Here is a 22,321-nt window from a genome sequence, read left to right as displayed (position 1 = left end):
TTAAAAATTAATAAAATCATGAAGGAAAGAGGAGAGATCACAACCGACACCAAAGAGAGACAAACAATTATAAGAACATATTATAAGCAACTACATACCAGCAAATCTGACAATCTGGAAGAAATGGATGCATTCCTAGAGACATATGAACTACCAAAACTGAACCAGGAAGAAATAGAAAACCTGAACAGACCCATAACCAGTAAGGAGATTGAAGCAGTCATCAAAAATATCCCAAAACAAACAAGAGCCCAGGGCCGGACAGCTTCCCGGGGGGAATCTACCAAACATTTAAAGAATTAGTGGCATCGAAATTCCCACTCCAAGCTCTATTACAAAGCTGTAATCATCAAGACAATATGGTACTGGCAGAAAAACAGACACAAAGATCAATGGAACAGAATAGAGAGCCCAGAAATAGACACTCAACTCCACGGTCAACTCATCTTTGACAAAGCAGGAAAGAATGCCCAATGGAAAAAAGATGATCTCTTCAACAAATGGTGTTGAAAAAATTGAAGACATGCAGACGAATGAAAAAAGACCACCTCCTTACACCACACACAAAAATGGACTCAAAATGGGTGAAAGAACTCAATGTGAGACAGGAATCCATCAAAATCCTTGAGGAGTAAACAGGCAGCAAGCTCTTCAAGCTCAGCCGCACCAACTTCTTCCTAGAGACACTGCCAAAGGCAAGGGAAGCAAGGGCAAAAATGAACTACTGGGAATTCATCAAGATCAAAAACTTTTGCACAGTAAAGGAAACAGTCAACAAAACCAAAAGACAACTGATAGAATGGGAGAAGATATTCGCAAATGACGTATCAGATAAAGGTCTAGTATCCAAAATCTACAAAGAACTTATCAAACTCAACACCCAAAGAACAAATAATCCAATCAAAAAATGGGCAGACGACATAAACAGACACTTCAAGAAAGAAGACATCCAAATGGCCAAAAGACACATGAAAAAGTGCTCTGCATCACTGGGCATCAGGGAAATACAAATCAAAACGACAGTGAGATCCCACCTCACACCAGTCAGAATGGCTAAAATTAACAAGTCAGGAAATGAAAGATGTTGGCGAGGATGCAGAGAAAGGGGAACCCTCCTACACTGTTGGTGGGAATGCAAGCTGGTGCAGCCACTCTGAAAAACAGCATGGAGGTTCCTCATAAAGTTGAAAATAGAGCTACCCTATGACCCAGCAATCACACTACTGGGTATTTACCCTAAAGATACAAATGTAGTGATCTGAAGTGTACCTGCATGTTTATGGCAGCAATGTTCACAACAGCCAAACTATGGGAAGAACCTAGATGTCCATCAACAGATGAATGGATAAAGAAGATGTGGTGTATATATATATATACACACACACACAATGGACTACTATGCAGCCATGAAAAGAAATGAAATCTTGCCATTTGCAATTATATGGATGGAACTAGAGGATATTATGCTAAGCAAAATAAGTGAATTCAAGAAAGACAATTATCATATGATCTCTGATATGAGCAATTTGAGATGCAGGGTCAGGGGTTGGGGGGGGTAGGGAGGGAAAAAAATGAAACATGATGGGATCAGGAGGGAGACAAACCATAAGAGACTCTTAATCTCATGAAACAAATTGAGGGTTGCCGGGGTGGGGAGAGATGGAGTGGTGGGGTTATGGAGTGGTGGAGATTATGTGCTATGGTAAGTGCTGTGAAATGTGTAAGACTGGTGATTCACAGACCTGTACACCTGGGGCAAATAATACAATATATGTTAAGCAAATAAAAAAGAAAGAAAATGAACACTTGACAGGAGAGGTAAAAATATTACGAACATCTCCCCGCCTGCCTTGTGGGCTTCTCTGTTTTCTTTCTGGCCCTTCTCAGATAGTAGAAGACATAAGGTCATTTAACTGGGAGGATGACTCTGCAGTTTGAAAAGGGCCAGGGTAGGCCCAGAGGACCCACAGGGGCCAGTTCAAGCTCCATCTAGCCTCATTAGAGTGACACACAAAATAAGAACTGGAGCCAAGCACTTCTCAAAAACAAAGTGTACTCCTAGGGGTGACAGTAGTCTCACCTCTGAGTAAGTACAGGCTGGAAAGATGGTACATTTATCAGCATCTGGGCCAGCGGGAACGAGAGAACCCCACCAGCTGAGAAACCTCATCTACGCATGCCTCTACCCAGTGACATCTAGATCTAGCTTCCTTTCCCATTATTTAGTTGAAACAGCTCCGGTTAATGGCCCTCATCTTCAGTTCTTGTGGACTCTGTACACCCCATGCCACGTGGCCCTCCACAGGGGCTGCTGGGCACACGGGCTTCCCTGAGCTCCGAGTGCTGTCTGGCTCACCTCACTCTCTCGGGCTGCTCCTGGACCACCCACCCATCAGGCTTCTCTTCATTAGTCTTGCCTAATTGGCCTGCCTTTGACATTCTTCTCTCGTGGGTATTTTCTCCACTGGAACTCTCCATTTATCATACAGCTCCATAATTCCCATTTCCCGAGAAGACTCGGAAGTCTCTGTCTCTGGATCTGAAATCCACCTGCTGTTCCATTCCCAGCTGTTTAGGGGGTCCCCTAATATCAACTGTCTTCTCCAAAGGAGTGCCCCGAAAATGAAACTCATCAGCCTCCCTCCCAAACCTGCTTGTTCTCTGAATTTCCCTTCAACACAATTCTCCCAGAGACTCCAGGTCTCATGCTTATTTATTTATTCACAGAAAAACAAAAAACAAAACCTAATCGAGCATCTGTCATGCACCAGGCACCAGGGACTGGGTCAGCTGCTGGGCATCTGTTCTTGTCACACTCAACTCTAATTCCTCTTTCCTTTCTGGTACAACCCAGGGCTAAGTCCACCTAACTCATGGGATCTTCCAGATCGGTTCTGTCCTATGTGTTCCAGCTTCTGCTATTCAAACTCAGAGCCTCATGACTTCTGAGATGGACTTTTGCTGTACTTTCTCACTAGGATGCTTTCTGTCCTCCTTTCTGACTCATTTTATAAGCCTACACCAGATTAATCTTCTCAAAGCATGTTTATCACTGATCAGAAGCCAACATGGAGAGGTAGAAAGACAGCCCCATCTCGGCTAGCGGGGTGGCTCCGAGCAAATCACTCAGGTTTTCTAAGTCTGTTCAATTCCTTTGTAAAACAATGCCTTCTTCATTGGAGATGGTCAGGATTAAGGAAATGGTAACACTGTTCTAAGCACTTTATACCTAGTATTTCACAAAATTCTTGCCACATTATAGCGTTTCTGCCATTATTGTCTTCCTTTCATAAATAAGAAAACTGAGGCCCAAGTCATAACTGCTAAGAAGCATCAAAGCATCAAAGCCAGGATTGGGACTCAGACCATCTGATTCTAGAATATAGGCTTTTACCACACACATAGTAGGTACAGAACCGATGTCAGCTCCCATCACCATCCCAGGTTAATACAGGAGCTCATGTTTTCCTGTGTTAACTAGACAGAGTTACATTTCTGACACTTGCAAAGGAAAGAATCTTAATATGTCTGCCAAACTGATAGATATCATCCTTAGTGAATATTAGGGAGGAAAAAGATAGTCTCTTCTCAACAACAAATCCAACTTTTTATGCAAAACATGTAACTCATTAATCAACTCTTTCAAATGCAAATATTTTGTTTAACGGAACAAAGCATAGAGTCCAACTAAAGCCTCTATCTCAAGTTTATCTCTAAGCAAACACTCAGATGTTTACTCAAAAACATAGAATTTCTGGGACCTCTGGGTGGCTCAGTCAGTTGAGCGGCTGCCTTCAGCTCAGGTCGCGATTCCAGTGTCCTGGGATCGAGTCTCACATCGGGCTCCTTACTCAGCAGGGAGCCTGCTTCTCCCTCTGCCTCTGCCTGCCACTCTGCCTACCTGTGCACGCGTGCTCGCTCTCTCTCTCTCTCACAAATAAATAAATTAAAAAAAAAAAACATATAACTTCTAAACCTCTGGTTTATAGTTGGTTTGCAGTGTACAGGTCAGATTTCGAGCCTCTTCAGTCAGCTCAAGGGTTGCAAACCACACCCCGTGGTGTCTTCGGACTGCCAAATAAATACTTTATTCACTAAGAGTTTTGTCTATTTCTCTTCTTAACCACCCTGACACCAGACTGTACTTTTACTTCTCAAATCCTCCCTCCCCAATCGCAGAAGGGACCCAGGCTTCAGCCCAAAGAGCGCTCTCAGCAACCCTTCTTCGCATGGGACTTAGTCTGGGAGCCAGCACTTGGACCGGGCCCAGGTTTCTCTTTGTCTTTGTCCTCTGGCTTTGCATTGCAAATACAGAATTTCTTTTTGAAGCGTACACTTTGTTAAGCAGGTTCAGCTACACGTGGTATTTAAAGCAGTGAATCCAGCAAAGGAGAAATGACTTCTGAATTGTTCCTCATAGGGTTTCTGCACATAAAGCTGATAAATGCTGGGCTGGTTTTACAAGAATATTGTACAAAAATAAACCAACTAAATGAGCCTAATGCAAATCAGATAAAACAACAATACCCATGGTTATGTTTAATTTTACAGGGTCCCTATAGTTCATATTGGGTTTTCAATATTAGTATAAAATCAATCAATGAGTCAATTAATTAATTAGATAAACAGACAACAGAAAAAGTCTTGAGGTTTGAGCAGGAACGTGTAACCAGTGTCTTTCTCTAATCTTTCGGGTTACACAAAGCTGAGCTGGATGCTTTGTTTGGATTAGCATTAATCTTTGGGCAGGGAGATGGTTTTTTATTTTCAAACATTTTATTTGAACTTTTTCATGTCTAAGTCAGCCTCGTTAAGATTTATGAGATCTGTAAATACTCCTAAAGATTTGTATTGAGCCACAGAAGTGCCCAAGGAGCATTCAGTCCCAAGCTGGGGAAAACAATAAACAGGTAACCGGGTCAGTTCCATGTAATCTGACAGTGAGAGAGTGGCTCTGTCAATAAAGAAGCTCATCTCCTTTTTTAAGACATAAGCTATTTTGAAATTCACCTATTTGCCAATAACAAATGAGTACACTGAAAGGAGGAAGCAGTTTCATTAAATCTCCCCTTTTGAGTCAGAGGGGACTCAGGCAAAGCTGGAGGGGATACTTTTAAGCAATAATACACTGTTTATTCACCATCAAAGTCATTCACTGCTTAAAATCCTTCCAATGGCTTCTAATAATCTATAGAATAAAACTCAAATCACTTACCCTAATAAACTGTAGATGACCATGACCCTACCCACCATTCACAACCCACTGTGGCCTTCCTTGCAGCCGAACTGTGAACCTTAGAAGCTACTACTCCTCTACCTAATCCACCTACACCCAACACAGGCAGCCAATGTTCAAGCGGTTTCCTCTCTCTGTACCTTTGCAGCTGCTTCATGCTGACGTCTCCCTTCTTCTAGCCTGACAAATAACACTTTCTCACGACTTGGGCAAGGGGCACCTGGGTGATTCAAGTCAGTTAAACAACTGACTCCTAATTTCATCTCAGGTCATGAACTCAGGGTCCTGAGCTTGAGCCCTGCATCAGGCTCTGTGATCAATGAGGAGTTGGCTTGAGATTCTCTCTCTCCCTCTCTCTGCCCCTCCCTGTTAATCACTCAAGCTCTCTCTCTTTCTAAAATAAATAAATAAATTTAAGGAGTGCCTGGGTGGCTCAGTCAGTTAAGCAGCTACCTTTGGCTCAGGTCAGAGCCCCGTGTCAGGCTCCCTGTGGAGTGGGGAGCCTGCTTCTCTCTCTCCACCCTCTCACATGCTCACACACTCTCTCTCTCAAGTAAATAAATAAATGAAATCTTTTCAAAAAAAAAAAAAAAAAAAAAAAAAAAAAAAAAAGAATTGAGTCTGTTGGACAAGCTAGAAAGAGAAAATCTGAACATTGTACCTGAATGTTTATAGCAACAATGTCCATAATAGTCAAACTATGGAAACAGCCTAGAAGTCCATCAATAGATAAATGGATAAAGAAGATGTGATACACACACACACACACACACACACACAAAATGGAATACTATGCAGCCATCAAGAGAAATGAAATCTTGCCATTTGCAATGACATGGATGGAACTATAGGGTATTATGCTGAGCAAAATAAGTCAATCAGAGAAGGACATAATCAGAGAAGGACAATTATCATATGATCTCGCTGATATGAGCAAGTTGAGAGGCAGGGCAGGGGGTCACGGGAGGTAGGGAAGGAAAAAAAATGAAACAAGATGAGATAGGAAGGGAGACAAACCATAAGAGCCTCTCAATCTCAGGAAATAAACTAAGGGTTGCTTGGGGGGTGGGGGGTAGGGATAGGGTGGCTGGGTTATGGACATTGGGGAGGATATGTGCTAACGTGAGTGCTGTTAATTATCTAAGACTGATGATTCACAGACCTGTACCCCTGGGGCAAATAGTACATTATATGTTAATTTAAAAAAAAAAGAAAAAGAAAAAAGAAAGAAAATCTGAACAGACCAATAATGGCTAAGAAGATTAAATCACTAATAAAAAAACCTCCCAACAAAGAAAAGCCCAGAACCAGATGGCTTCACTGGCAAAGTCTACCTAACATTTAAACAAGAATTAATATCAACTCTTTACAATGTCTTCCAAAAAAAAAAAAAAAAAGGAAGAAAGAAAAAAAGAAAAGGATGGGATATTCAGCACTACCCTTACACTAAAGCCAGACAACGCCACTACAAGAACAGAAAATTATAGGCTAATATTCCTAATGAACATAGATGCAAAAATTCTAATTAAAATGATGTGAATTCAATAACACATCAAAAGGATCATAGAACATCTTCAAGTGGAGATACAGTCCAGGGATGCAAAGATGGTTCAACATACACAAATCAATAAATGTGATATACCATTGTAATAGAATGAAAGATAAAAATCATATAATTATGGATCCCAAAGAATTTAAAATTCAAAACCCTCAATAAATCAGATATAAAAGTAATTTACTTCAACATAATAAAGGACACATATGACAAGCCCACAGCTAATATCAAACTCAACAGTAAAAGCTGAAGGCTTTTTCTACAAGATCAGGAGCAAGACAAGGGTGCCCACTCTCTCCACTTCTATTCAACATGGTACTGAAAGTCCTACCAGAGCACTCAGGCAAGAAAAAGAAATAAAAGACATCCAAATCGGAAAGGAAAAAGTAAAATTGCCTATTTGCAAATAAAATGATCTGATATAGAGAAAACTCAAAACACTACGCCAAAAAAAAACCACACGGACGTGCTGCTACTGCGTTACCCAAGTCACTGCATTTCAAGGGCAAACCTTGGCCATATGCTGTTCCATCCATTAGGCGGCTACAGTAGCTGCTGTTCCATCCATTAGGCGGCTACAGTAGCTGCTCTTCCAAAGCACTTTATCTGCTGCGTCTGCAAGAGTCTGGGTCCGTTGCAAGGGCTTTCACCCAAGCTAAGGCCCCAGCCTCCTGAGTACCACGGGCTGTCAGTGCTTTATGGCCATGAGGACAGGGAGACTAAAGGCTTTAGGAACTTGTCTTGGTTGTCACCCATCCTGCGGGACATTCCATTGCAAACCTGGGTAGATAACAGCTTTCCCAGGTGTTATGGGACTGAGTGCTCTCCGCGGCATAGCACGTGATCCACAGTGAGAGATGGGCCACGGCAGCCTCCGTAGACTGCCATACTGTTACAGTACTGGGAGTCTCAGCAGGAGTCCCCCATCTCAAATATGGGACAATGGGCTGTACTGGTTGATCATTCAAATGCAACTGTGATAGCACCTTAGTATACCTGGCCAAGCTGGTTTGCCCTGTCTGCTGCAGGTGTGCCTTCCCAAGCTCCCCAGATGTTTCCTCAAGTCCAAACACACCTCTTCTCTCCCCTTGGCTTATCCTCAGAGGCCCAGGTACTGTTCCTGGGGGCTGGGACTGTTCTCCCCCCTTCCTGACGAAACTGGAGAGTTTCTTTTCTAATGCAAACCTAAGGACCCATTTATACATGACTTTCTGAACCCCAAATCTTATTACTGCAAAACACATTCTTGCTTTGAAAATGACTTCAGGTGACAAATAACCCAAACATTCACTGGTTTATCTCATTAGGACTCTAAGGCCTATTGATTACATCACACCTGTGCTCTGCTCTCCACACAAGCAGCAGCCCATTTGCTTCAGGAAGCAAACTACGGGCCTGAGAATCTGATCAGTCCTAACAGCAGCAGTTTCAGAATATGTACATAGACTTCCCTTTGGGGTAATTAACATCAGTAGGTGAATCAATGTAAGATGTTGTGGCAATAAGTCCCACACAGTACTAATTTCACATGTGTTGGAGAATTTTTCTTAACAATCAAAGGAATGCTATTATGGGGTTTTCAGCAAGTTTTTAACAATGTAGAGGAATTTACAGATCCTCATACATGTCAGTTTACTAAGATATTATTTTATTCCCTTAGCAATGGAGCCCTAAGTCCCTCCAGATCAGACAATAGGTCATGTTACAATTTCTTTGTTGTCTCATGCAACTTTTCCACAATCTATGAGGTTTTCTGAAGGTAACAGAATTAGATCCATTTGCAACAGAAAGTATATGGGTTTCTATTTCTATCTATCATGAGTCAAATGTTCAAACAATAGCTTTTTCTGAGATTAGGGCCACAAGGGCAAAATATAGTTCATCTCCAGTAGAGCCTAACAGAGAGAATTCCTTCCCCTCTTTTCTTGCCAGAGAAGTAGGCTCTGCTTGGAGAGGTCTGGGTGTTTTTACTTGTCTTCACTAATTTCACTAGGAAACAGACGCATAGTTTATATGTGGGTATAAATTCATAAAACTGTAGAATATAAGAGCCAGAACAGACTAAGAAGTCAACCTCCTTGTTCCAGGTCAGTTGCAAAAATGAGACTATAACGGGCTCTGTTCTGTTTCATAAAATCACTTCAATTGCTTTAAAAAAAAAAGAAAAAACATATATATATATTTATATATGACGTATCTACTTTGTGTAAAGGATGCATCTTTTTAAACATGTTTCTGAAGATTGTCCCAAATATCTGCTACAAATCCTTTTCAATATAAACCATCTCTTTTCTTTTATAACAAGTCCAGACTTTTATTTCTTTGAGACAAGAGACCATAAAATTCTTCTGACAAATTAAAGTCACTTGACACTTATTCTCCATCCCTGTACACACTAGTCATGGACACAGGAGAAGTGCCTTTGTCTCCTTTTCTCTTGTATTTTTCGCATGTCTGTTCCCTTAAGCTGGAACTTTTTAAAAAATTTACATCTTATTTATTTTTGTCTTTCCTCTTTTTATTAACATATAATGTATTATTTGTCCCAGGGGTACAGGTCTGTGAATCATCAGTCTTACATAATTCACAGCACTCATCACAACACATGCCCTCCCTGATGTCCATCGCCCATTGACCCCATCCCCCCCACCCCACGTCCCTCCAGCAACCCTCAGTTTGTTTCCTGAGATTAAGAGTTTCTTAGGGTTTGTCTTCCTTTCTGGTTTCATCGTTTCATTTTTTTTCTCTCTTCCCCTACGATCCCCTGCCTTGTTTCTCAAATTCCTCATATCAGAAAGATCATATGATAATTGCCTTCCTCTGATTGACTTATTCCACTCAGCATAATACCCTCTAGTTCCATCCATGTCATTTCTAATGGCACGATTCTGTTTCTCCTGATGGCTGCATAGTATTCCACTAGATATATATATATATATATCTATATATATACGATATATCTAAATATATATATAGATATATATATATATATCTTTATCCATTCATCTGTTTATGGACATCTAGGTTCTTTCCATAGTTTGGCTATTGTGGACATTGCTGCTATAAACATTGGGGTGCAGGTGTCTCTTCACATCACTACATCTGCGTCTTTGGGGTAAATACCCAGTAGTGCAATTGCTGGGTCATAGGGTAGCTCTGTTTTCAACTTTTTGAGGAACCTCCATGCTCTTTTCCAGAGTGGCTGCACCAGCTGGCATCCCCACCAACAGTGTAGGAGGGTTCCCCTTTCTCCACATCCTCGCCAACACCTTGTCCTTTACTGACCTATAACACGATTTCTTGATAAAGTTTTTGTTAAAATATATAACCAGTAGCAATAACATAATCTAAAAAGAGAAATTATTATTTGTCCACCCATGTACTCATTCAATAAGTAGATCAATTATGAAGCATATATTAAGAGTCCTACTAAGCAGGGCGCCTGGGTGGCTCAGTGGGTTAAAGCCTCGGCTTTCGGCTCAGGTCATGATCCCAGGGTCCTGGGATCGAGCCCCGCATCGGGCTCTCTGCTCAGTGCAGAGCCTGCTTCTCTCTCTCTCTCTCTGCCTGCCTCTCTGTCTACTTGTGATCTCTGTCAAATGAATTAAAAAAAAAAAAAAAAAGAGTCCTACTAAGCCAGGCACAACTAAGTCTAAGGACAAGTAGACCAGCAAGAGATGGCTGAGGAATTTACTGGCTAGTGGGGAGACAGAGGTATCAACTAATGAGTAACAACATACAAATTACGATCAAGGCCAGGAAATGCTATCACAGTGGTTTAACATTTATCCTGAAGGAAGTCAATAAGGGAATATTAGTGATGGATTCTGAAACATGTCTGGTCACCTCTCTTTCAGGTTTGAGTGCACTTAATGGGCCCCTACCTGTGCCATGCCTGAGTTACCAACCATCGGGTGCAAGAGGAAGTTCACTCATTCCACATCTCTCAAACCCTTTCCTCTTTCATATATCAAAGCAACAGTGGGTTTTTGTTTTGTCCTAACCCAGTTTGCCCACTAGTTCATGGCAACTGGTATGTATGTATGTATGTACAAATGTATTTATTTAAAGTGTAATGTATTTACTTATTTAAAGTGTAATGTATTTATTTATTTAAAGTCTTATTTGACAGAGAGAGAGAGCACAAGCCGGCAGAAAGGCAGGCAGAGAGAGGGAGAGAAGCAGGCTCCCTGCTGAGCAAGGAGCCTGATGTGGGGCTGGGTCCCAGGACCCTGGGACCATGACCTGAGCCGAAGGCAGACACTTGACTGACTGAGCCACGCAGGCATCCCGGCAACCGGTATTTAAAAAGTGGCATTAGCAGGCTATGTTGGAAGCATGGTTCTTGGGGTTCAGCAGCTATTCTAAGGAGTACGGCAGCATCTCAGCACAGCTGTAAGAGTCTTGGAGGACGGAAGAACCTAGTCCCCAGCACTGCGCTCAGAGAAGGGGCCTGGACGCCGAGGATCAACGCTGTCACCCCCTCACCTATGCACATTCACAAGGCACATGGCAGCCCCAGTGTGGGGGTGTCAAGCCAGGTTGGAAAGTGCCTGTCATCTCAGGGGCTTCCAGCTGTGAGGGGAAGCTTTTTAGGAATAATGGCAAGAACTGAAGAGAAGACTGGAGGTGGCCACAGCTCTGCACAGGAAACATTCTCCAAAGGCTCTATGAGGAAGGTTGTACAGTTCAACTGAGATGGTATCTTGCCCTCATAGGCCCAGTTTTGCAAGCTTTCCTGAGCCAGTTGTTCAGGTCACCTGTCCAGGTGCTGACGGGAGAGCAACCTGGCCAGGTTAGCACGAGCTGCAGGGTTTGCTGCATCATGGAAGCAGACCACTCTCTTTGCTTCTTGGCACAACTCAGCTACTTCTGGCCCAGGCTCTCATTGTGACAGTAAGAGTCCTCCTCTCTCTCCAACACGACAGTGCATCAGAATATGAAATCATAACTCAGTTCTTTCTTCCTGGAAGGTTCACATACTCCTTTACCCATACCCAGTCAACACTGTCTCCACCATGAAGGGGAGCTGGCTTCCATAAGTCAAATCAAAGTCTCTATCCACCTTTTCTACTTAACACAACTTCTGTCTCTAAGTAGCACAGCACTATGATTAAAAGCACAGCCTTTACAGCCAGACCCCTAGAGGTTAAAATATCCTGGCTCCACCACTTATTACCTGTGTAATTTTAAACCTCCTGTATCAACTTATCTGTAAAATAAAGCAATAATGTAGGTAAAGCATTTAGATCAGAGTAAGCACACTGAGAGGGATGATTATTATTTTCCTAAGAGAGGAAAATCTCTCTGACAGAAGGCTGTGTCACAAAAAGATTTTCTTAAAACTGCTAAGCAAACAACATTCAAGACATCTCAGAGGAAAGACTTAAGGTAAAGGTATGAAGGTGTTCAATCTTCCAACAAGCATTTAGTGGGGTCCAGTTCAAAGCAACAGGGATATAGCCATTCACAGAACATACCACAATCTCCGCCCTCAGGGAGCTAATCCTTAATGAAGGAAGAGAGGAGGAGATAATTGACAAAAACAGAAGCAAAATGATATATGAGCTCAGGATGAGTATGGGAAATAGAAGTTAGGACAGGTGTACTTTTAGTCAGGGCGGTCAGGGAAAGCCTTACTGGTAAGACAGTATTTGCTCAAGGGCCAGGAGGAGGGAAGGAAGTGATCCATGTGTACACCTGGGAAACGCTTGCCAAGTTTCTTGCAAAGTTTCTGAGATTAAAAACTTGGTGGGTTTGAAGAACAGCAAAGAGGTAATACAGGTGGTGTGGAGCAAGGGAAGAAGAAACCAGTAGAAAATATGATCAAAGAGGTATCCAGGGGTGGGCAGATAAGATCTCCTGAGCCGTGGTAATGACTTTGGGTTTTAGTTTGGGCGAGTTGGAAGACAATGCAGAGTTTTGAGTGGAAGAGTAACATAATCAGACTTCAGTTTTTAAAGGATGATTTTGTTTTGTGTTAAAAAACAAACTAAGTTAAAGAGGGAGAAAGTAGGGTATCAATGAGAAGGCTGCTGCAATGTTCTTGGTGAAGAATGATGGTAGCTTGGCCCAGGGTGGTAATTTCAGAAATGATGAAAAGCAGCCCGACTTGAAGTATTTTTAAGGTAAGGCCAACAGCACCTGCTGACAGACTGGATATGAGGGTAGGGTAGAAAACAAAGTAGGGAGTCCAAAGAACTCTAAGATTTTTAAACCAAACACCTGGAAAAACAAAACTTATATTTACTATGGAGAGATGACAGTGGAATCAGTTTCTAGAGGGTGAAGGTTTTGATTCAAATATAATGTATTTAAGATGACGGGAGGACCTACAAGAGAAGATGTCAAGTAGAGAAACAGATGAGTTCAGGGGGAGGGCTGGGCTGCAGAGGGAGATGTGGGAATCATCAGTGAAAAGAAGAGATGAGAGGATTGAGACCTGGGAGCTTCCAACATTTAGGGTTTGGGGAGACAACAGGACCCAGCAGAGAGACTGAGTGAACATGGACAGTATGGGAGAGGAGACCAACTGATGGGGAATCCTGCAAGCCAACAGAGGAAGCCACATCAACTGATCAGTTATGGCTAATCTGACAGAATACCGTCGGTGGTATGGGGGCCTAAAAAACACAAATTTATTTCTCACAGTTCTGGAGTCTGGAAGTCTGAGATCAGGGAGCAGCATGGGCAGATTCTGGGGAGAGCTCTCTTCTGGGGTGCCGATTTCTTCTTGTGTCCTTATGTGGCAAAAGCAGAAAAAGGAGGCAAGCTCTTTCTTGTCTCTTCTTCCAAGGGCACTAATCGTATCCATAAGGACTGCATCCTCAGGAACACATCTAATAATGTCCCACCTGCTGATATCATCACATTGAGGGGAGTAGAATTTTAACATATAAATTGAGGGAAGGACCCAAAGAGTCAGTCCCCAACATAGAGCATCCGCACTGAGCTAAATGTGTTGACAGGTCAAGTAAGACAAAGACTATGAATAAAGAATGAAGGCTAGTACTGTCCCCCAAAACAGGGAGCAAAATGGTCTTTGTTATCTTTGAAAAAAAGAAGACTGATTTGAAGCTTCTAGAGGCCATGGATGAGAGAAACTGGAAAGAATGAATTTGTCTCCAGTTCTGACAGAAAAGGAGAACAAAAACATGGGATGGTACCTAAGGGTGACCGACGGGATCTCAAAAGAGGGATTTTCTTCTTATGGGAAGAGCCATAACACGTTTCTATGCTTTGGGGGATGCGGTAGTAAAGAGGGGATATGGACATGCCCAGGAGGTAAGAAATACCAAAGTAAGGGGGAAGGAATTGAATCTTATGAATCTAACTGAATCTAATACAAGGCGGGAGGGGCTGGCCTCAGGCAGGGGCATAGACAATCCCTCTCTAGCAGCAGGAGGGAAGGCAGAGCGAAGGGGAACAGTGCAGCACGATGGGTGGATGTGATGGAGGGAGCATGGGGTAGCTGGGGAAGGTCTCCTCAAAAGGACTATTTTTTTCAGTGCAATAGGGAACAAAGGAATCCGCTGAGAATAAGGATGGAGGCTGATGTAAACTGAGCGGGGGGCGGAGAGAGGTGTGGAACAGTCATCCCAGAGAGTGGACCCAAGAAACGTGGTATGACTGCAGAGCAGCTCCAGAGCCCATTCGACAGCAGTGGTTGCAAGTGGAACTGAGACCGAGAAGCTGGAAAGGGCAGGAACAGAAGCGGCAGAGAGTGAAGAGTTGGAGGTTGTGGTGAGCCGTGAGGACCTGGTGTGGCTCAGCAGCAGTGTGGTGGGGACAGCCGAGGAAGGAAGACCCAAAGGGGCTGGGACTGGAGTGCTGGATGCCCTGTGAAGGATTTTATACTTGAACCTACAAGATCAGAGGGATCTAATCCTGCTTTTCAAGCAGGGCAATGGCAGTATTTAATTTGGTCTGCCAGAGAGAAAATTCTGGTAGGTATGAATATGTCGGGCTCAAAGTTTTTATTGGAAAATACTGACTTGGTGGTAGCTAAAACTCCTTCTTAGAACCAGAAAATATGGTGCACTCTATAAAACAAACCTGGTAAACAAAAGCTTTCTTGACACAACGTTGTTGAAAAATCCAAACCCATCATGAGTTCCCAATAAACTTTTTATCTGAGTGGCTTTCTTAACTTCCTAGGTTCCTCATAAATATGGGCCATGTGCTCTGACAAATCTGCCTCAAGGTTATCAGAAAGAAAAATCTTCTATGATGTGGCTTGTTAAAAAGGAAAGGAAAGAAAATTTATGTGAAATAAATCAACTATTTCTCATGATGGAAAATCTGCATGATTATTTTGGACAAAAGTGTATTGCGTTTGTTTCTGGTTGACTTTTTCTAAAATTACTGAAGCTTTTAAATGACCAAATACTTCACATTTTCCACACACACACCCCCACACACCCACAAATAGTATAAAACACAAATGAATAGGATATAACATAAACACACTAAGAGCACAGAAGACTGATTTTCCTGTAAATTGTAAAATAACTACTTTGGGAACACTTTCTATTTGATAACTTCACAAAAAAATTTTTCTTGACTTATAATTTATCAACCATTTTTAGAAATACTGTTTTTAATGATCATTCTAAACACAAATGTGAGTAGGTTTCAGAAGGAGGTAAACATGTTTTCTCTTCAGTAAATTCATCATGCCCAAAAGCTGAAAGGAGATCAGCTCTGCAGACTATTCCAAGCGACAACCGTATTGAAATTGGAATGACCATTTCTATGACAGTAGATTCACTGAGGCTGTATGGTTGACTCAAAATCACATGCCATTTTTGGAGGGAACCCCAGAAACTCTTTTCCACACGATGACTGCCATCCAGGAATTGTCCTCTTTTTTACTGATGAAAAGGAAGTTTCAAACCATCTTTATCATGACTCTAGGATCTGGCTTTTCTAGTCTAGTTCAGTTCTAAAGTGGTCTTAATTCATTTCCTTCAGGTTACTTATCTTAACCCTGAATACCCGAATAAAAGATAGACCTCAAATTAATTCTTTGATCATTAAAGAAAAATAGGTCTACAACAAAGATATATACCAAACCTTACTAGCTAAGATAGTATGCTCATCTCTTCCACATAACTATAAGATAAATGCTTTCATTCAACTTAATGGTCAACTTAACATATGAGGGGTTTCTAGGGAACCAACAGTAGTTTATGCTTGGAAGATTCAGGCTGTTTCTCTGTGTTAGTTATCTGTCATTACAGTTATGTTACTGTCTATAGGTTTATCCTAGACTGATTTTAAGTCCCTAAATCAACATCAGACTCCAAAAGTATTGATTTATTATCTAAGCCTTTAGCTCCTTTGTAAGCTGCATTTGCTTTGAACAAAATTTGTTTGGCTAAGAGGGTCTGGTCTTCTATGTTTAGGAGCAATGCAGATGCAGAAAGAACCAACAGCTTCCTCATACACAACTTAAAAGCCATCTTTGTGCCCTGATGTCAGTTTAAAACAACCCCGACGTGGTCACTCAATCAACATCCATGAGCTCAGAGCAGTGGTCTGGAAGAACCAAGTGAAGACTGGAGCTCATCAGTTCTGAGGAGCCACATGGGGACCGGTCGTATTGCCATCTGCAGATCAAGACGAAAAGAACTGACACCCACGTCCCTGTCGATTTAATGACTGCACAACTTGTATGCAGTGGAAATAAACTTTTTAATGCAAACATGATATACTTTTCCAAGCAAAGCTCATTCTAAAATACAAGTATCTGTGGAGAAGAATTTTAAATTTCTGTTTTCAACAATCAGCTGCACTGAAATAGAGAACGATATTCTCCTAACTATAAATAACTGACTTTCAAAGCCTACGATGGTTTTTCACTGAGAGCTCTGGCATGTTATCAAGAACACGTATTAAACCCTTATAACAAAAGCAATGACCTTTTCCTCTATATTTTAGAATAAAATAACAGCTATTGCCTTGACATTATGAATTCACTGTATAATTCTGACCTCTTAAATAGGAAACAAACTTTCTTAGTATTCTTAGTTGCTAAATTTTGCAAAGGAAAGAATAAATTTAGATAATCATTAAGGATAACAGAAACTGCAGCAGTTAAAAAAAAAAAAAAACCAGACATGAGATTCAAATTCAACCTGTGGGTATAATTACTCAGATTCTAAATTTACTCCCATTTCCTGAAATGTGACACCAACTTTAAAGGTACTACTGCATCTAAGATAATAAGGTGGAAGACTGTATGGCAGGAAAGGAAGTGGGCTTTTGAGCCCAAGAGAGCCAAGTTAAAACCAGAATGACCCCATTTACTAGGCCTGTGACCTCAGAAACATGATTTACTCTCTTTTGAGCCTCAGGTTTTATATTCTCAAAACGAGAGGAATCATACTTAGCTTAGAGGGAGGTCCTGATGTTCAAGCTAAGAATGTAATTCAAGTGCTTTTTTGTTTTTCCCCTTTTTTTTTTAGGATTTTATTTATTATTTGAGAAAGAGACAGTGAGAGAGGGAACACCGCAGGGGGAGAGGGAGAAGCAGGCTTCCCGCTGAGCAAGGACCCTAATGCAGGGCTCGATCCCAGGACCCCAGAAATGACCTGCGCCAAAGGCAGACGCTTAACGACTGAACCACCCAGGCTCCCTTGTAATTCAAGTGTTAGCACAAGGCCAGGAACCGAGAACCTGGAGGTAGAGGGAAGTGACAAGCACTGTTACATATAGTTACAACTTGGGATAAGAGCAAATGGGATTAGCACTGGATGGGCACATAACGGGGGGCAAAGGAAGCAGAAAAAAACACATCTGAGAAGTTCCTACATAGGTACCACAGAGAAACCTGTTATGGAATGAATATGCCCACAAAACTCATACGTTGAAATCCTAGCTGCCCTGGTGACTGTGTTTGGATATCGATCCTAACAGGCGTGGTGAAGGTCAAATGAGTCACTGGGGTGGTTTGAATCCAAAATAAGTGGCGTCCTTCCGAGAGGAGAGTAGGCACCGGCACAAAGAAGGAAGAACGTGTGAGGGGCAAGAAGGAGGTGGTCCCCAAGCCAGAACTCCACCCTGCCCACACCTCAATCTAAGCTGTGAGAAAATAAACTGTTGCTGAAGTCACCCAGTCTACAGGACTTTATTATGGCTGCCCTGCAAATGAATACAAAATCCCAACATCGACTCCCTCAGCAAATGGTTTCTGAACCTTCCAATGAGCCAGGCACGGTTGCAGGACGCCAGGGACAGAGCAGTGAACGGAGCTGGTGTGGTCCTTGAACGCCAGGACGCCTACAGCCTGGCAGGGACCGCAGCACCAGACAGACAGGAAGCAAGGAAGAAAACGGGGGATGCAAAGTACCAAGGAGAAATGAAATCTGGGAAGCGAGGTCAGCTGTTGGGGTAGGTCAAAGAGCCATTTTCAGTCAGATATTGTAGTTGGGAAAGGCCCTGCTCATCAGGTGATGTCTGAGCAAAGGCAGGATGGGAATGAGGAGTCGTGGCTATGTGGGAGAATATTCCAGACAGAGGTGACGTGAGTGCAAAGCCCTGAAGCGGGAGTGTGCCCAGCATGCTCAGAGAACAAGGAGGGGGCACAGTGACTGCCGCAGAGGGAACAAGGGTCTGCTGAGAGGAGAGGAGATTGGGGTGGGGTGGGGGGGTGGGGAACGGGCTCCAGAGGATGGGGAAGACGTGTGCAGTACGCTGGTGGAGTTGTGAGTCTGGAGACATTAAGAGCTGTGGGCAAAAGACCAACCCAGCCTTGGAGGCCCCAGCAGGCCTAGGTGAGAAGTCAGAGCTGAGCTCTTACAGGAATAGGTATGGCTGGAAGTCAGACAAGGTGCCAGGACCAAGACTGGGGCTCTCCTACAATTTATGAAGATGAGGAGGAAGCAACAGAGATGTCGGTAAGCCATGGCCCTGGGCGTGGGAGGAGGAGAGAGTAACCAGCCATGTCCTTCCAGCCACGTGGGGAAAAAGTGTCTTTTCAAGAAGGGAATAGGGGCGCCTGGGTGGCTCCTTCTGGTAAGTGTCTGCCTCGGGCTCAGGTCATGATCTCAGTGTCTTGGGATCGAGTCCTGCGTTGGGCTCCCTGCTCAGTGGGGCATCTGTCTGCTTCTCCCTCTCCTTGCAGTCTCTCAAATAGAGAAATAAAATCTTTTAAAAAAGAAAAGGAATAATTACCATGTCTGTAAAATGGTGTCAATGAGTTAAATCAGAGCATGGGATGTCACTGTGAGCTTTATGATATCATTCATAAACAAGGGAAGATGCCCCTCTTACAGGTAAGCAAGCGGGAGAGAATCCCTGCCCAGACTTGGATTTAAGAGAGGATGATGAAAGGATCCGCAGGCACCAGGTGCAAACAGTGCTACAAGGTAAAATGAGTACAAGGGTGGTGGCAGGTGGAAGTTCACCGTTTCCCTCAGGCAGGCGAAACAGCAACCCACCACAGAGGATGGCCCCCATCAGAAAAAAGGGGGGAACGGCTGGAGCCATGCTTCTGCTGAGGGAGAGAGGGCGGAGGTGGCTTACCACTGCTGCGGTTAGCACAAGGCTGCACTGCAGGGACAGGACCCAAGCCAGAGCTGTGCGAACAGCTGTAGGTGGGCAGGTGTGAGGTTGCTGAGAGTGGGGCTGCCAAACACTGCAGAATCCTCCGTCCTCTCTGCCCACAGAACTCTGTCACCGTCAGGACTTTGATAGTGACACACTCAAGAAACAACATGACATCTCCACTGGGATCCCGGAAGTCCTCTGACAACAGCCATCCCCACCACCTTCCCACCTGGCTCTCGCTTGTCTGCTCGCCATTTCTCGAATATTGTCATCTCAAGAATGTTATACACATAGAATCATATGGCACGCAACCTTCCAGGATTTGCTTTTTCCCCCGTCAGCATCATTCTCTGGAGATTCGTTCAGGTTGTAATGTGTATCAATAGTGTGTTCCTTTTCATCGCTCATTGGTTAGAATCCCATGGTACGCAGCTGGCACTGATAACCATTTCCCTATTAAAGGACGTGTTGTAGGAGGCTGGATAATGGCCATCAGAGAAATCAAATCCTAATACCTGGGATCTGGGTCCCATCCTTGGAATTTATGTAAGGATTTTGAATCCTGGATTATCTGGCTGAGCCCTCAATGGAATCCCAAGTATCCTTCTAAAAGAGAGGCAAAGGGAGATTTGACAAAAGAGGTGGTAGTGCGTCCATGGAGACAGGCTGGAGGGATGTGGACTCAAGCCAATGGAAGATGGCAGGCACACAGAGCTACCCGAGGCAAGGAGCAGACTGTCCCTGGAGCCCTGAGTCTCCAGAGGAAGGACAGCTCTGCTAACCCCTTCGTCCCAGCCCAGAGAAGTCAATTTTTGGACTTCTGGCCTCCAGAACTGTGAAAGAGTATGCGTCCGCTCCTGTAAGCCACCTGGTTTATGGTAAAGGAGCAGATTGGTAAAGGAGCAGATGTGTGGGAAAAGATCCACATTCCCATCTCCCTCCGACTTCGGAGTCTTACCTTCATAGCACGCCAGGGAGGTTCTGACACTTCAACCTCCTCAACTGGAGGCAGTCATCAGGTCACTACTGCCACCATCCCCAGGTTCGCACATTTCCTGTGGGAGTACATCTATGTCAATGTCTGGTGCACCTTAGATCATCCCTCTTGGTTTAACAGTCCTAGAACCCAGTCCCACACTTGCTCCCCAGACTCCTCCCAGTGTGAAGTGATCTCCTGCAACTCTTCTGCACAGGCACCTTCCCTTCCTGTATTGTTTGGGGGTGTCGGCAGCCTGTCACGTTCCAGGAAATAAATATGGGTGACTGTCCTGCATCCCGAGCATCACTGTTATCCCTCATGACAGAAGTGTCTTAGGGGAAGTCCTTGAAACCTTCTGTGTTGGGGGCCTGGGGCAGCGGGGGTAAGACCACGTCCCTCAGACAGGAGGAGCTGCTTCTACCGCCACAAAACAGATTTTCCCCCCAATGCTGCCTGAAGTTTTCCACGGCTCGCCCTAACCTCGCCCTTGCTTTCAATCCCTCCTGCTTCCGTGTGCATGTCCAAAACAGCCGCCTCCCCGACCCGCCCGGGCTCTGTAACCCCACCACGGCCAGTGATGCCACGCCACAGCCCTCAGCGCGCCCAAACAGCACTCGTGAGAACGTGAGCAAACGTCGAGTCCCGGGTGTCCATTCCCATCCGCAAGGAAGCTACGAGTCTCTCCGTCCAAGAGAAGCGCCGGCCCACCCAGAACCCCCCGGAGGCAGTTTCCCCGCGCTGCTCCCGGTCTGAGTTCCTGCACACTGAGGGCCGCCCCGGGAAACCGACGGCGCACGCAGAGGCCGGCGGGGAGGGCGCGGACGAGGCTGGAGGCCGCCCGGCGGAGACGGAGCCGCTGCACGAGCTGCTCGAGCGAGACGTCCCTGCCAAGAAGGCGAGGCGAGGAGTGGCTCCTGAGCCCGAGAGGTCGGCACCGGCAGGCGAGGCCGAGCTCCGAGGGGTCCTACAGGGCGCATGCGGCTCGTCGCTCCGCGCGCAAACGCAGGCCGCAGCCAGCGTAAAGCAGAGATGAACCCCTCGGAACGGTAACTGGGAGCAAGCGGGACAGCACAACGCCAGGACGCAGCGGCGGGGACCCGACTCCCGCTCACCCTACCTTCACCGCCACGCTCACCCGTCCTGGCACCGTGTGAGACAGGAACACGGCTACGCGCGATGACATCAGTGCGCGCCACGGCTTTGTGACGGCTATGCGTGATGACGTCAGCACGCGCCACGGCTCTGTGACGTCATAAAGGCTCCTCGCTCTCCGCGCCCTCGCGGAGCTTCCTCGTGCTTCTTCGGATGATCGCCCGCTCACCTGCTTCCGGTCCGGGCTGAGTGCAGAACTGAAACCACCAGAACCGACCGTGGAGGAGGGGGATGGCCCAGCGCAGCCCCAGGCCACGGTCCGGCAGGGGGACGGAGGGGAGAAACAAACACCCTGAACGCTTCCTTCCCGCCCCGTCTTCGCTTAATGGCCTCTCCCGTCTGCAAAAGCCAACAGGGCTCTGGTTAATACAGTGCAAGTAATTAATGAACCTCTGGCGTACTGAGCAGGGTGAAGGCCGGAAAGTGGTGTAAGGGGGGCTCCCTGCTTATCCTGCACGAACAGGAGCACGGAAAAGTGCAAAGTAGCCACAGACGAAAAAAGGGTGCTGTCAGGATCTCCACTTTCTTGCATGGCCTCATCCCTCCACGCTGGGCCGTCTTGAGCTGGAAGATGTGCAAATGTAACAGCTAGGGATAACACTGTTTCCTGTCCCAGATGCTAGCACACCACGGCGCACCCTGAGTAGTCTGGATCCAGTGAGCTCGTTATTCCACATGGTTACACTTCTAAATAACACCCAGAGATCCGATCCTGATGTTTCCACCCTAACAGGAAAATACAGGACGTGAGTACAGGACACTACACATTCTGTAAGGTACATACCTAACGGGTTCAGTGCAAACAATGACCGGTGAGAGAGGCTATCCCTGATGAGGGCAGGCCTAA

General features: G+C 44.6%; 1 long non-coding RNA gene across 4 annotated transcripts in view; it reads right to left on the bottom strand.

Annotated features, from left to right (window-relative positions):
* The window catches only part of LOC309841335, a 476,175-nt gene extending 455,084 nt beyond the window's left edge, over positions 1–21,091 (bottom strand). For 3 of the 4 annotated variants that reach the window (XR_014299069.1, XR_014299070.1, XR_014299071.1), the window contains exons 1-2: positions 20,803–21,091; positions 20,302–20,398 (exon numbers count right to left, since the gene is read on the bottom strand). This is a non-coding gene — a long non-coding RNA (uncharacterized lncRNA). The remainder of the gene's footprint in view (positions 1–20,301; positions 20,399–20,802) is intronic. The other variant, XR_014299072.1, reaches the window with a different exon arrangement.
* Between the last annotated feature and the right edge of the window lie 1,230 nt (positions 21,092–22,321).

This window comes from Mustela nivalis (genome assembly GCF_964662115.1).
Source record: "Mustela nivalis genome assembly, chromosome: 9".
In the NCBI taxonomy this organism is placed as follows: domain Eukaryota; kingdom Metazoa; phylum Chordata; class Mammalia; order Carnivora; family Mustelidae; genus Mustela; species Mustela nivalis.
The sequence above is the reverse complement of the archived record's forward strand: the minus strand, read 5'-3'. Positions and strand labels throughout refer to the sequence as shown.